The following is a 12,937-nucleotide window of genomic DNA, read 5'->3' as shown; positions in this document are numbered from 1 at the left end:
AGGGCAGAGGGTCCAAGACCTCTGCCCCACACCCACAGTAGTTCCAGGGCCCCAGGGAAAGGAGGAGGTCGTCCTCTCCCCAGGGGTAGTTCCACAGACCGGGAGAGGAGGTAGTCATCCTCCCTCTCCAGTGGAAGGTCCACAGTCCAGGAGAGGAGGTGGTTGTCCTCCCTCCCTAGTGGCAGTCCAGGGACCTGGGACAGGAGGAAGTCATCCTCCCCAGCAGCAGATTCACAGCCTGGGAGTGGAGGTTGTCGGCCTCCAGTCAGTCAAAGTGGAGAAAACTGTTTTTCTTCCCCTGCAAAGATCCATATACCAGGGAGAAAGTACCAGAGAAATGTCATCCCAGTAGCCAGAAGAGGGTACAGGAGATGAAGCATCTCCCCAGCGGCAGTTCCGCAGTCCGGGAGAGGAAGTGGTCTTTCTCCCTTCCCAACAGTCAGCCAGAGCGGAGGATGTGGGGTCCCCAGCTGAAGTGCTGGCAACAGGGCAGAGTGCCGCTGGCCTCTGTCCAGCACCTCATGTGTCTTCACAGCTCCAGGGAGTTAAGGCAGTTGGCCTCTCTCCCCAGCAGCAAACCAAGCCCCGGAATGGTAAAGGACTTCCAAGTGAAGCACTAGCAACAGGGCAGAGCACAACTGGCCTCTGTCCAGCACCTCATGTGTCTTCACAGCTCCAGGGAGTTGGAGCAGTTGGCCTCTCTTCCCAGCAGCTGTCCGAACCCTGGAATGGTAAAGACCTCCCAGCTGAAGTGCTGACAGCTGGACAGAGGTTTCATGACCTCGTCTCCTCACCTACCAATGACACATTTTCCCTGCACCCAAGAATTGGGATTCTGTGGACCAACTCTGTGGGTTCACTCTGTCTGACTAACACATGTTCAGACCAAGTGGAGGTCTGGAACCTGGCTAGTCAACTTTTTAGGGGGGAAAATGTGACAGACCCAACTGGGACAGGGGTTTTGGAGGGGACTTGGGGCTAGCCTAATACTTACTGATTATGGCCCATGGAGAAAGCAGATCATTCTCTAATGATGGACAACAACATAATGAACGCTGAGAGTGAAGCTTGGATTAATTCTCTGCATACAGACAATAAATATTCCCGTTTGGAGTAAATGGAAAGATGTAATAATAATCTTGTACAGGTTACCAGTCAGAGGACATTTGGTGGCCCTCATGCGGACTGGGTGGCGAAGCTCCTCTATTTGGGACAGAAGTAGTTATCAACAATCTCCCTCAAGAAATCTATGAAGATAAATTAATTCCACTGTTCAGACTGTTGGAATATTGAATTTTGTCTTATGATGGACAGATTATACAAGTGAAAGCAAACACCTGATAGACAGCATGTGGAATGGACTTTGTATATTCAGGAAGTGGGTTTGTTGCCTGTCTGTCTGTGGTGTGCTCCCTGATTAATCTTAATGCATTGTCTGAGTGCTTGGCTGCTGATTAGCTTACTGTTAATTAGATCAGTTAGCTGGTAGCTGTACCTTTTTACCTTTGGCATTGTTTAGGATGATGTGATCAAGATCTTACATAATCAGTGTGGAATGCTTATTCCAAGGTGTAATATTTGTGGGTACTGCCCCTATTTCTGAGTGTATAAAAATCTGTGTTTCTGCTCAACAAAGTTGTTCCAGTTTGGCATCTAAGCTAGTCTCATCTAGTATTGGGTGCAATGCCCAGCTATAATATCTTGGTTCTGTGTCCCAGTGGCAAGGAAGTGGTTCTCTGATGAAATGCACAAGCTGGGTACCAGAGATTTAGGTTTTTAGGTTTTCTGGAGTTCAGCTTTAAGTTTACATTAGGAAGGACTGGTATGGAGGTTGAAGTTACAAGGGAGGTTAGTGTAATGAAGTCCTAGGGTAGGGCATCATTCTTAACATCTGGAGCTCTGTACAAAAACCCAATGTATAACAGCTTTTCTTCCTCTTTAAACATCCAGTTAAGAGGGTGGGGGTGAGGTGCATGGACATATAAAAAAAAATTCTTGGTACTCAGGTTGCCATTTCATTTTTGTGGACAGGGGAGAATGGTGGAAGCAAAAATTACTGAGAATATTGTAACTATTGTCACAGCTGCCTGTCGGGAGTATTGTTCTGTGGGTTCCTTTCAGTCCCTGGGTCCTGCATAAAAAGAAGAAATGTAAAGATGCTTAAACCTATCAATTCTGAAGCCACTCTGTTCTGGACACATGATCTCTCCAGCAGCACCTTCAGTGAAGAGGAGAGATCGCTGATAACGGCTGAAAAAATGCCTGTGCGGTGATGGCACACATAGGCTTACTATGGGGCATCCACTGGCAGCTATTCCTCCTCTACACTGAATCCAGATTACGTGACCAGCCCGGAGTGGCTTGAAAATAGGTAAGTATAAGCATCCTTTCTTTCATGGAGTAGATAGAATAGTCTTAAAATGGGGGTGGAAGCAGGTTTAGCCTTAGTTAGATTATAAATGAATTTACAATCTTACACTTCTTATTTTATATTACTATATATTGCAGAGAACATGTTGTGTCTATGTAGGTCTTCATTTTAGATTTTTCTGTTTCTCATATTCAAATTTATATTTAGCACACCTGCTAAAAGAGTGAATTATAATCTTTTGAGTTACGTGTTACTTTAGCCTTCCGCAACAAGGTTAATTTAAAAGGTTAAAGTTTTAGTAAACCTGAGTATAATTTGTAGTTCTGTCTAAATAAATAGAAAACAAAACACAGTAAGGGAATCATTACAAAGTTTCATTCTCCAGCAACTAACCTGTTACTTTGTTCTCCCAACTTTAGGCATTAAATCTCTTAGCAATAACATCCTTAAAGGAGCTGCTACAATACAAATGGCCTACATTTGGATATAAATACTTTCTGCTGTGCACTTTCCTGTATAGTTTGTACGCTATAATCCTGACTTTATGCTGCTTGTATCGGCCTTTAATGGAAGAGACTGCAGATGGAGAAAAAAGAAAGATCATCACAAGGCCATTTTATGTAAGTGTTCTATGTGCTATTCATTTCATTACAGCAATCCATCCTCATTACAGAATGTCTTGAGACAGCACAATACAGTAATACACACATACATCTGTCTTTTACTGTATAACCCTGGTGCTAATAGAAAGCTGCCAGCCATTACTGCTCAGATTAAAACTGTATCTCCAAAACCATAAATTGTTCAACAATTTGTGCTTGTGTAGGCTGTGATTATGCTGTCCTTATAGACAAACCCAACTAAATAGAGGAAATGCATCTTGAATTGAATATGTTGTATTAACTACTTGCCAACCACAGATAGCCGAATGACAGCTACACTGCGGCCGGCTAGTTCTGGGAGGGCATCATATGATGTCCTCCCAGAATGTGCTTTCCTGCGCGCCCCTGGGGGCACGCACCCGGCGATCTCCGTGATCGCTGTGTCCTACAGCCACAGCTGATCATGTGATGTGGTATAAAAGGCCAAACACAGCGGCCTTTTACCACGTGATCAGCCATGTCCAATGACACGCTGATCACTGGGCAATGCAATTGCCGATTCTCGGCTGCACTTTCCTCATGCTGTTAGAGCACGAGGAAAGTACTGCCGAGAACCGGCAGTTGTCAGAGCAGGGATAGGCACCGATCATCAGGGCACTGATGATCAGTGCCCTGATGATCGGTGCCCAGCAGTGCCACCCACCAGTTCCACCCACCTGTGCCCAGCAGTGCACCCACCTGTGCCACCCAGCAGTGCCACACACCTGTGCCCAGAAGTGCCACCCACCAGTGCCCAGCAGTGCCACCCACCTGTGTCCACCAGTGCCACCCACCAGTGCCCATCAGTGCAGCCCAGCAGTGCTGCCAGTCAGTGCCCAGCGGTTGTGCCAGTCAGTGCCCAGCAGTGATGCCAGTCAGTGATGCCAGTCAGTGCCACCTATCCGTGCCACCTCATTAATGCTGCCTATCAGTGCCGCCTATCCGTGCCACCTCATTAGTGCTGCCTATCAGTGCCGCCTATCCATGCCACCTCATTAGTGCTGCCTATCAGTGCCGCCTATCAGTGCTGCCTATCAGTGCCCATCAGTGGTGCCTATCAGTGCCCATCAGTGCTGCCTCATCAATGCACATCAGTGAAGGAGAAAAATTACCTGTTTGAAAAATTTTATAATAGAAACAAAGAAACTTTTTTTTTTTAAATTTTTTTGCATTTTTTTTTGTTTATAGCGCAAAAAGTAAAGTGTCCAGCAGCGATTAAATACCACCAAAAGAAAGCTCTATTTGTGAGAAAAAAATGCTAAAAATTTCATATGGGTACAATCCTGCATGACCGCGCAATTGTCAATCAAAGTGCGACAGCACTGAAAGCTGAAAATTGGCCTGGTAAAGAAGGGGCTATAAGTGCCCGGTAGGCAAGTGGTTAAAGGCTCTAGTAAATTAGAAAACAGTGAGATTTATTACAGGATTTTGTACTGTAAACTAAAATGGACAACCTTGTATAGCAACAAAAAGGAACAATTTATGAAACCTGTTGCAAAACAACGGTTGTTGTTTGTAGTAATAATCAGTATTTGGAAACATACACTTGATAAGTTGGAAGTAGTTACATTCAACTTGACAAATTCTATAATGTCGAAGACATTTCACCACTCATCCAAGTGGCTTCAATTCAGTTCACTTCTTGAGAATGAGGACCCACACCCCTGCATTTACATCTACACAATCAATCAAGTCACCCTAATCTAAGCACAATGGTGTCGTGAAATGTATCACAGCAGATGATAATTGTACAGGGACATGACAGGGATGTGAACACAATTGATTAGCACTAGATCCAGTTTCTTGAGGACTGGTGACCAGAACTGGACGGCATACTTCAAAGCTTTGTAAAGTGGTAGAATTATAGTTTTATCTATTGAATAAATACCTTTAATTTTAATGCATGCTAACAGTCTACTGGGCTTGCTTGCTGCAGCATGGCAGGTCTTCCATTACATTTGCTATATCCTATTATGAAGCTATTGCTCTGCTTAGCTTTGTATTGTTAGCAAACACTGAGATTGAACTATGTATACCAACCTCTATATTGTTTATGAACTCTTGTCCACTCCATCTCTCGTGGTTTATATTAGCTGCCCTGATTGCGTTCTTGCATTTCTTTAGGTAATCTTTGTAGTGTTGGACAATGACTCCTCTGCCTTTATTTTTGAAAGGAAAGTTTTTTTCTTGTTCATATGTCCTTTAATGCTAGAATCTAACCAGGTTTAACTGTAGTTCTTTATATTCCTACGCATTGTAATGCTCTGTTTAATAACATTATTTAATATATCATTAAAGCACTCCCATTTTATCTCAGTGTTCTTTGTTTCTATAATTTGATCCCATTCAATGGGTTTTTACTTGGAGTAAAATCTGTTCTTTTCTTCCAAAAAAAAAACCAAAACAACCATCTATACCCAGCTTCAGTCACTGCTCTAGGTTCATTAAGTAGTGAAAATATAACATCTTACTTTTACTACTGTTACAGGTGAAATAGCCGTTAGGGTTCTATGAACAGCTTTATATCTGAACCGATTAAAACTGGTAAAAAATAAAAAGCAGTTTAATGAATTATTAAGACTTTTTTTTATAGTAACTTGGAGAAGACCCTCTAGGTTCGTAACCAGTATTCAAGCCATTTTCCAATGTTGTTTACATTGGCTTGATGAACCTTGCAAATTCTCAGTCCACCAAGCAAGATATATGTATCAATCCATGCTTCCTCACTGCCTCCCTGCTGCAGGAGTCCATCAGTTGGTAAGCTCTGGTGTTGCATGGAGCTTATCTTAGTGGGTGATTTCACTGCCATCCCCCATGACAATGTTTGGCCTGGCAATTGGCCAATCAGGCTTAAACACTGTGTTATGGGGGGAATCAGATGCTCCTTCATACCTTGAAGCCCTGCCCGTAGTAGAGAAACAGAGTGAAGGCTGGGAAAGCTTACTACTGTATTATAGTGAGGGGGTTGGCACATAACAAAGCCCAAAATATTGCCCATTGTAACCCTGCAGACCTGGGCAGGGCTTAACAATCCCTATTGGGGACACTGGAAACTTCACTCGGCAATGCAAATATGAGCAGGTAAAGACCACTGTCATGAGAAATCTGCATTAAGGTGGTACTCCTGACTTTGAAGCAAACACAACTCTTGGTACAATTAACTCTTTGTGCACAATTCACTTCACAACAATTTCACACTTGTTCAATTCTACTCAAACATCTTCCACTCGAAGCAGCACTTCCAAGGGGATACTGTAGGTCCTGCTCCTCCTGTCTAGCAACCATGTCACCTCACTCCCAGTGACATACTTGAAAATTCTCATCAACATTTAGTGCAAACTCTTGACATTTTTCTGAGTTTCTGTACTCCCGAGGATCCTCACTCTCCCGTTTATGGGGCACCAATTGCTAATGAGGGGGTTAGGCTCAGAAACCCCCTCACTACCAAAGACACCGTCATCCCTGCCAAGTCACACTGGTTTCCTCACGGCTTGCATCTATAGTACCCAACATTCCTCTCATTACACATGTCCAATAGCAATATAGCTTTTCACTTCTCAGCTTTACCACTTGTTAACCCTTGATAACATTCTCTCTTAACATCTCTTCGCCCCCTGTTACAATCCCAGTTCTTTTATATACCTTACATGCATCCCTTTTACTTAAAGAACTTCAGACCAGGCACATTTGGAACATTTTCTTGAAACTTCTTGTAGATACAGAATTAATGTAAAGCAGTCTCTCACAGATTCCTCCATACATAGCTCTAGTTCCTCCTAGCTTAGGCTCCCCAGTTCATACCTCTAGATCAGGGATGTCAAATTGGTGGCCCTTCAGTTGTTTCAAAACCCTCCCCTACCTACAGCCGCTGCAGAGAGAAGGGAAGCAGCAACTACCCCCACCGGTGCTGAGAAGGTAAGCCACCACCGGCACCGAGAGGTTAAGCCGCCACCGGCACCGAGAGGGTAAGCCATCGCTACCACATCTGCTTCCCTGCTCCTTAGCGTGTACCACACAGCCGTGCCCCTGCCACCACACAGCCCCGAGCCCCATCCAATCCGGCGCAGGCGAGCCTGCCACGCGGCCTGCAGCACCCCCTGATGCCGGGCCATACAACACCCACGATCGCCGGACCCTACCGCTCCCATGGACGCTGGGCCCCTTAGCACCCTCATTCGCTGGCCCGCAGCATCCACACACACTGGCCCACAACACCCACTGACACCGGGCCCTACTGCGCCTACCAACGCCTAGCCCACTCCACCTCCAGACATCGGCCTACACCACCTCCTGACGCCGGGGCCCTTAGCACCTCCTGACGCCGGGGCCCTTAGCACCTCCTGACGCCGGGGCCCTTAGCACCTCCTGACGCCGGGGCCCTTAGCACCTCCTGACGCCGGGGCCCTCAGCACCTCCCGACACCAGGCCTTCAGCACCTCCCTACGTTGAGCCTTCCAGGTCCTCCCTAACCCCTCCTCCCTATCCTTCTCCTCCTTCGAGGCCCACTGCATCCAGCTCTTCTCTCCCACCCCCCTGAGGATTGCAGTAATCTATCGGCCTCCTGGATCCGTATCGCTCTTCCTGGACGACTTTGCCGCCTGGCTTCCCGTCTTCCTCTCCTCTGAGCTACCGACCATCATCCTCGGGGATTTCAACATCCCCATCAACGTCAACAACCCAGCTCCTTCCCAACTCCTCCTCCTAACCTCCTCTTTCGCGCTCACACAGTGCACACAGTCCTCCACCCACACCGATGGGAACACCCTGGACCTCGTTTTCTCCCACCTCTGCACCCTCCACAACTTCACTAACACCCCCTTCCCCCTCTCTGACCACCACCTCCTCACTTTTTCCATCTCCCCCTCCTCTAACTCCCCCCCCAAAGCGTCAAACCATCACCAGCCGTAACCTCTGCAACCTGAACCCAGCCCATCTCCACTCGGCAGCTGACTGTCTGTACCACAGTATCCTTCCACTGTCATGCCCTGTGTGAGGGACCGCCGAGCGGCACCACTAGCACTCCACTGGTCAGGCGTGCCCAGAGCGCGGAGTCTAAGCCCCAGGGTACTTGTTCACCAGGGCCCCTGATGGTGGGGATGGACTTGTAGTACCCCGAGACCAGGTCGCCTCTGCTGAGCACACCTGTCAGTGGTAGTGGTGTTCGCCAGGGGCTCCAACCAGGGAGAGCCAGATGTGAGGAGGTCGGGTGACCCCGATGGGATGGATGGATGGATGGCTGAGCAAGTGCGTAGTCAGACAGGCCGAGTCGGTATTGTAGAGGACGGTAAGGTACAAGGGAGCAGGCAGAGAATCGTCGGGTCACACGCCAGGTCAGCAGCAGGAGGTCAGATCTAATAAGGGGCATCCAGGGAGAGAGGTCAGGCAAGCAAGGGTCTGGGCAGGAGAAATCAGCAAGGTCAAAGGCAATCCGGGTCAACAACTTACTAGGCACAGGTACAGGAACACAGGAAGCAGGTAAGACCAGAAGGCAACGAAATGACAGCTCAGGGACCTTTAAATATCCCGCCCTGCGCTGCCATTGGTGCCCAGCGGGCGGCCGCGGCTTCTACTGCGCATGCGCGAACTCGAACGCCGCGGCCGGCCCGGACCTAGTGCCCGTGCGCTGGGTGGAGCAGTGCACCTGCGCCGAGCCCATCGCGGCGGGGATCGAGGAGATCCCTGACATTGCCCCCCCCCTACGGGCAACCTCCGGATGCCCACCCGATCTCTCCACCACGGGTGATCACGAAGAAACCCCCGGACAAGCCTAGGTGCATGGACATTATGGGCTGGCTCCCACGAATTGTCCTCAGGGCCGTAGCCCTTCCACTTGATGAGAAATTGGGTCTGGCCCCCCCTTCGTCGGCACTTCAGGATTGCCTCCACCTCGAATTCTTCTTCCTCTTCAACCGTTACGGCCTCCGGGGGCCTGGATTCCCGTTCTGGGAAGGCATCAGGGACTACTGGTTTCAACAGGGACACGTGGAAGACAGGGTGGATCTTGAGTGTCTCAGGGAGAACAAGTTCATAGGCCACCTCATTGACCATCCGTTTGATGCAAAAAGGGCCTATAAATTTAGGTCCCAACTTCTTTGACGGGCAGAGCAACCTCAAGTTCGACGTAGCCAGCCAAACCTTCTCTCCGGGCTGCAACACCAGATCCCCTCTTCGCTTCCTATTAAAAGCCCTCTTGTAGTCCTCTTGGGCTTGACGGATGGCTTCCTGTAGTTTCCTATTGTTGGAGGTAAAGAAGGTCAGTGCATCCTGTGTCGCTGGAATCGGGCATTCCGGGACCAAGTCCGGGAGGAAGACAGGATGAAACCCATAGTTGGCGAAGAACGGGGACTGTCCAGTAGCTGAATGGCAAGCGTTGTTGTACGCGAATTCCGCCAAAGGGAGGAGTGGCACCCAGTCGTCCTGAGAGAATGATGTGTAGCATCGAAGGTATTGCTCCAGGGTCTGATTGGTCCTTTCGGTCTGGCCATTGGTCTGAGGGTGAAAAGCCGAGGAAAGGGACAGCTTGATATCCAGGGCTTTGCACAATGCCCTCCAAAACCGCGAGGTAAACTGCACCCCACGGTCCGAGACGATGTCTTCGGGAACCCCATGCAGTCTAACGATCTCTCGGATGAAGACTTGCGCCGTCTCGGCTGCTGATGGGGTTTTTCGTAAAGGGATGAAATGGGCCATCTTGGACAAGCGGTCCACGACCACGAGAATTGCTGTGTGGTTCAGTGAAGGTGGAAGCTCGACTATGAAGTCCATGGAGATTTTCTGCCAGGGTCGTTCAGGGATGGGCAATGGACGTAGCAGGCCCCACGCCTTATTCCTTGAAGGCTTGTTCCGCTGGCAGATGGCACAGGAGCCCACGTAGTTCTTACAATCCTTGGCCATGTCCGGCCACCAGAAGGAACGTCGGAGAAGTTCCAGGGTCTTGACCGGCCCAAAATGTCCTGCCAGTGGATGGTCATGGCAATGTCCCAAGACTAAGGTTCGGGCATCCTCTGGCACCACAATCCGGTCCTCCCTCCATAGGAGTCCCTCCTTGTTCTGGAGGGGGGCCCCATCGGAGGTGGACATTGCTGTGGACGCTCTCAGGATCTCGGAGTGAAGGTTTGTCTGAAGGGCCAAGAAATTTCCTGCAGGAAGAATAGTGTCGGGCACTGGAATCTCCTTGGTGTCCTCGTACATGCGTGACAACGCGTCAGGCTTCGTGTTTTTCGAGCCGGGCCTGTATGTGATGTGGAACTGGAACCTCGAGAAAAACAATGCCCATCTTGCTTGTCGTGGGCGTAGACGTTTGGCCGTCCTCAGATATTCCAGGTTCTTGTGGTCCGTGAATATCAGGATGGGGTGGGAGGCACCTTCCAGCAGGTACCTCCATTCTTCTAAAGCGGTTTTGATAGCCAGTAGCTCGCGATCCCCAATGTCGTAGTTCCTCTCCGCAGGGGTAAGTTTCCGTGAAAAGAATGCTACTGGGTGGAGTAATTCCTTGGCGCCCTTCCGCTGGGAAAGGATGGAGCCAACCGCGTTTTCAGATGCATCTACTTGTAAGATGTAGGGCAGGGAGGCGTCGGGATGGCCCAGAATGGGTGCCGAGGTAAATAACCTTTTTAATGCTTCAAAAGCTTCCTGTGCCTCGGGCGTCCATCTGAATCGCGTCCCAAGCTTGGTTAACTGAGTGATGGGGGAGACCAGACCCGAGAAGTTCTTGATGAACTTCCGGTAAAAATTTGCGAACCCAATAAAACGTTGGACACTTTTCCTGTCCGTGGGTTCAGGCCAATCTAGGATCGCTGAGACCTTCTGAGGGTCCATTGCGACCCCCGTGGTGGAGATGATCAGACCCAGAAATGTAACGCTAGCCTGTTCAAAGCAGCATTTCTCTGCTTTAGCGTACAACCCGTGCTGCCGCAACCGCCCCAACACCTTTGATACATGTACCCTGTGCTCCCCCAGGGAGGATGAAAAAATTAAAATGTCGTCTAAGTAGACGATGACAAAGATGTCCAGGAAGTCCCTAAAGATGTCGTTCACAAAGTGTTGGAAGGTGGCTGGCGCATTGCACAACCCGAAAGGCATGACCAGGTACTCAAAATGGCCGAAACGGGTGCGGAAGGCCGTCTTCCACTCATCCCCCTCCCTTATGCGAACCAAATTGTAGGCTCCCCTTAAGTCCAACTTGGTAAACACTACTGCTGTTTTTAGGCTCTGGAATAATTCAGGTACCATTGGTAATGGGTAACGATTTTTAACGGTGACCCTATTCAGCTCCCGATAGTCAATGCATGGCCTCAAAGTCTTGTCCTTCTTTTCTACAAAGAAGATCCCTGCACCTGCTGGGGAAGTGGAGGGACGGATAAATCCCTTTCGGAGGCTATCCTCAATATAGTCCTTCAGGGCCCCTAATTCTAGCTCAGAAAGGGGAAAAATTCGCCCGAACGGAATTTCCGAACCGGGCAACAGATCAATAGGACAGTCATATGGGCGGTGGGGGGGTAGAGCATCTGCTCCCCGTTCACTGAACACATCAAGAAACTCATGGTAGGCTGCAGGGATCACTTGTTTTAGGCTGTCATCCCCTTCAGAGCACAGGAGGACCTGGGGGACCTCCGGGCCCGAAGTTCGACACAGTTCCCGACAATATGGGGAAGGGAACGAGACAACCCCAGTCTCCCAGTCAATTTGGGGGTTATGGGCCCGCAACCAAGGGAGCCCCAGAATGACTGGGAAAAGGGGTGATGCAATAGCATCCAGGCGGAGGAGTTCCCGGTGCTGACCGGCAATGGAAGTCACAATGGAAGGGGTCTCCTGGTTAACCACCCCTGACTTTATCCGGGAACCATCAGCCAAAAAGATGTGAAACCCCTTCTCCTTTGGGCGGAGGGGAATACCCTGCTGGTGAGCAAAATTGATATCCACAAAACAGCTGCATGCCCCCGAATCAACTATGGCCGTCACCTCCACGGTCCTTTCTGAAAGCTGAAAGGAGAGGGGAACAACTAAGTACTGGGACGGGTTCATATTGCCAACAGATAAAGAAGATGAGGTGAACTTACTCAGTTTCTGCGGGCAGGAACGCACCATGTGACCAGCTTCGCCGCAGTACAGGCACAGATTCTGGGAGCGTCTGCGCTGGCGTTCCTCAGGCGATAGTTTAGGCCGAGCCAGGCCTAGCTGCATGGGTTCGGGAGCATCTTCAAACGGCAGGTTCTGGGTGCTTGGCCTAGTATGTTGACTGGATCCCTGAAATGACCCCCAGGGATTTCCGCGACCCTGACCAGACCTCTCCAATCTGCGCTCCCGTAGTCTACGGTCAATTTTGATAGTGAGTGCAATCAGGTCCTCTAATGTCTCGGGCACCTCCACCCGGGCGAGCTCGTCTTTCAGAGCCTCTGATAGGCCCATACGAAACTGGTGCAAGAGTGCGAACTCGTTCCAACGAGTGTCACCCATCCAGCGCCTAAAGTCAGAGGCGTATTCCTCAGCCGCCCGCCGACCTTGTCGGAGTGCGTATAATGTGGCCTCGGCCGAGGCTGCCCGTTGTGGGTCATCATATAAGATGGCCATAGCGTTAAAGAAGCTGTCGACCGTAACCAGGTGAGGGTCATTGTTTCCCCTTAGTCGGTGGGCCCAGTCTTGGGGTTCACCCTGCAACAGGGAGACAACAAACCCCACTTTCACTGATTCCGTCAAAAAGGTCCGTGGCTGCAGTTCAAAATAGAGCAGACAGGAGTCACGGAATGACCGAAAGCGTGTGCGATCCCCATGGAAGCGCTCGGGTAAGGGTACTCGGGGTTCCGCCATAGGGAGTGATGTGGGAGGCCCAGGAGCCGGCTCATGGACTGCTGCGACCGGTGGTGCAGGAGCCGGGGCCTGTGAAACAGGAACAGAGATGGTGCAGGCCTGAAACCGATTCTCGATC

General features: G+C 49.6%; 1 pseudogene; it reads left to right on the top strand.

Annotated features, from left to right (window-relative positions):
* LOC149463284 (transient receptor potential cation channel subfamily V member 5-like) overlaps nt 1-12,937 on the top strand; it is a 61,521-nt pseudogene that overhangs the window by 35,555 nt on the left and 13,029 nt on the right.

This window comes from Staurois parvus, unplaced genomic scaffold, assembly GCF_062004578.1.
Source record: "Staurois parvus isolate SC_StPar_1 unplaced genomic scaffold, SC_StPar_1.0 ptg000155l, whole genome shotgun sequence".
NCBI classification, from domain to species: Eukaryota; Metazoa; Chordata; class Amphibia; order Anura; family Ranidae; genus Staurois; species Staurois parvus.
Note: the sequence above shows the minus strand (reverse complement) of the source record. Positions and strands in the feature narration are given on the sequence as shown.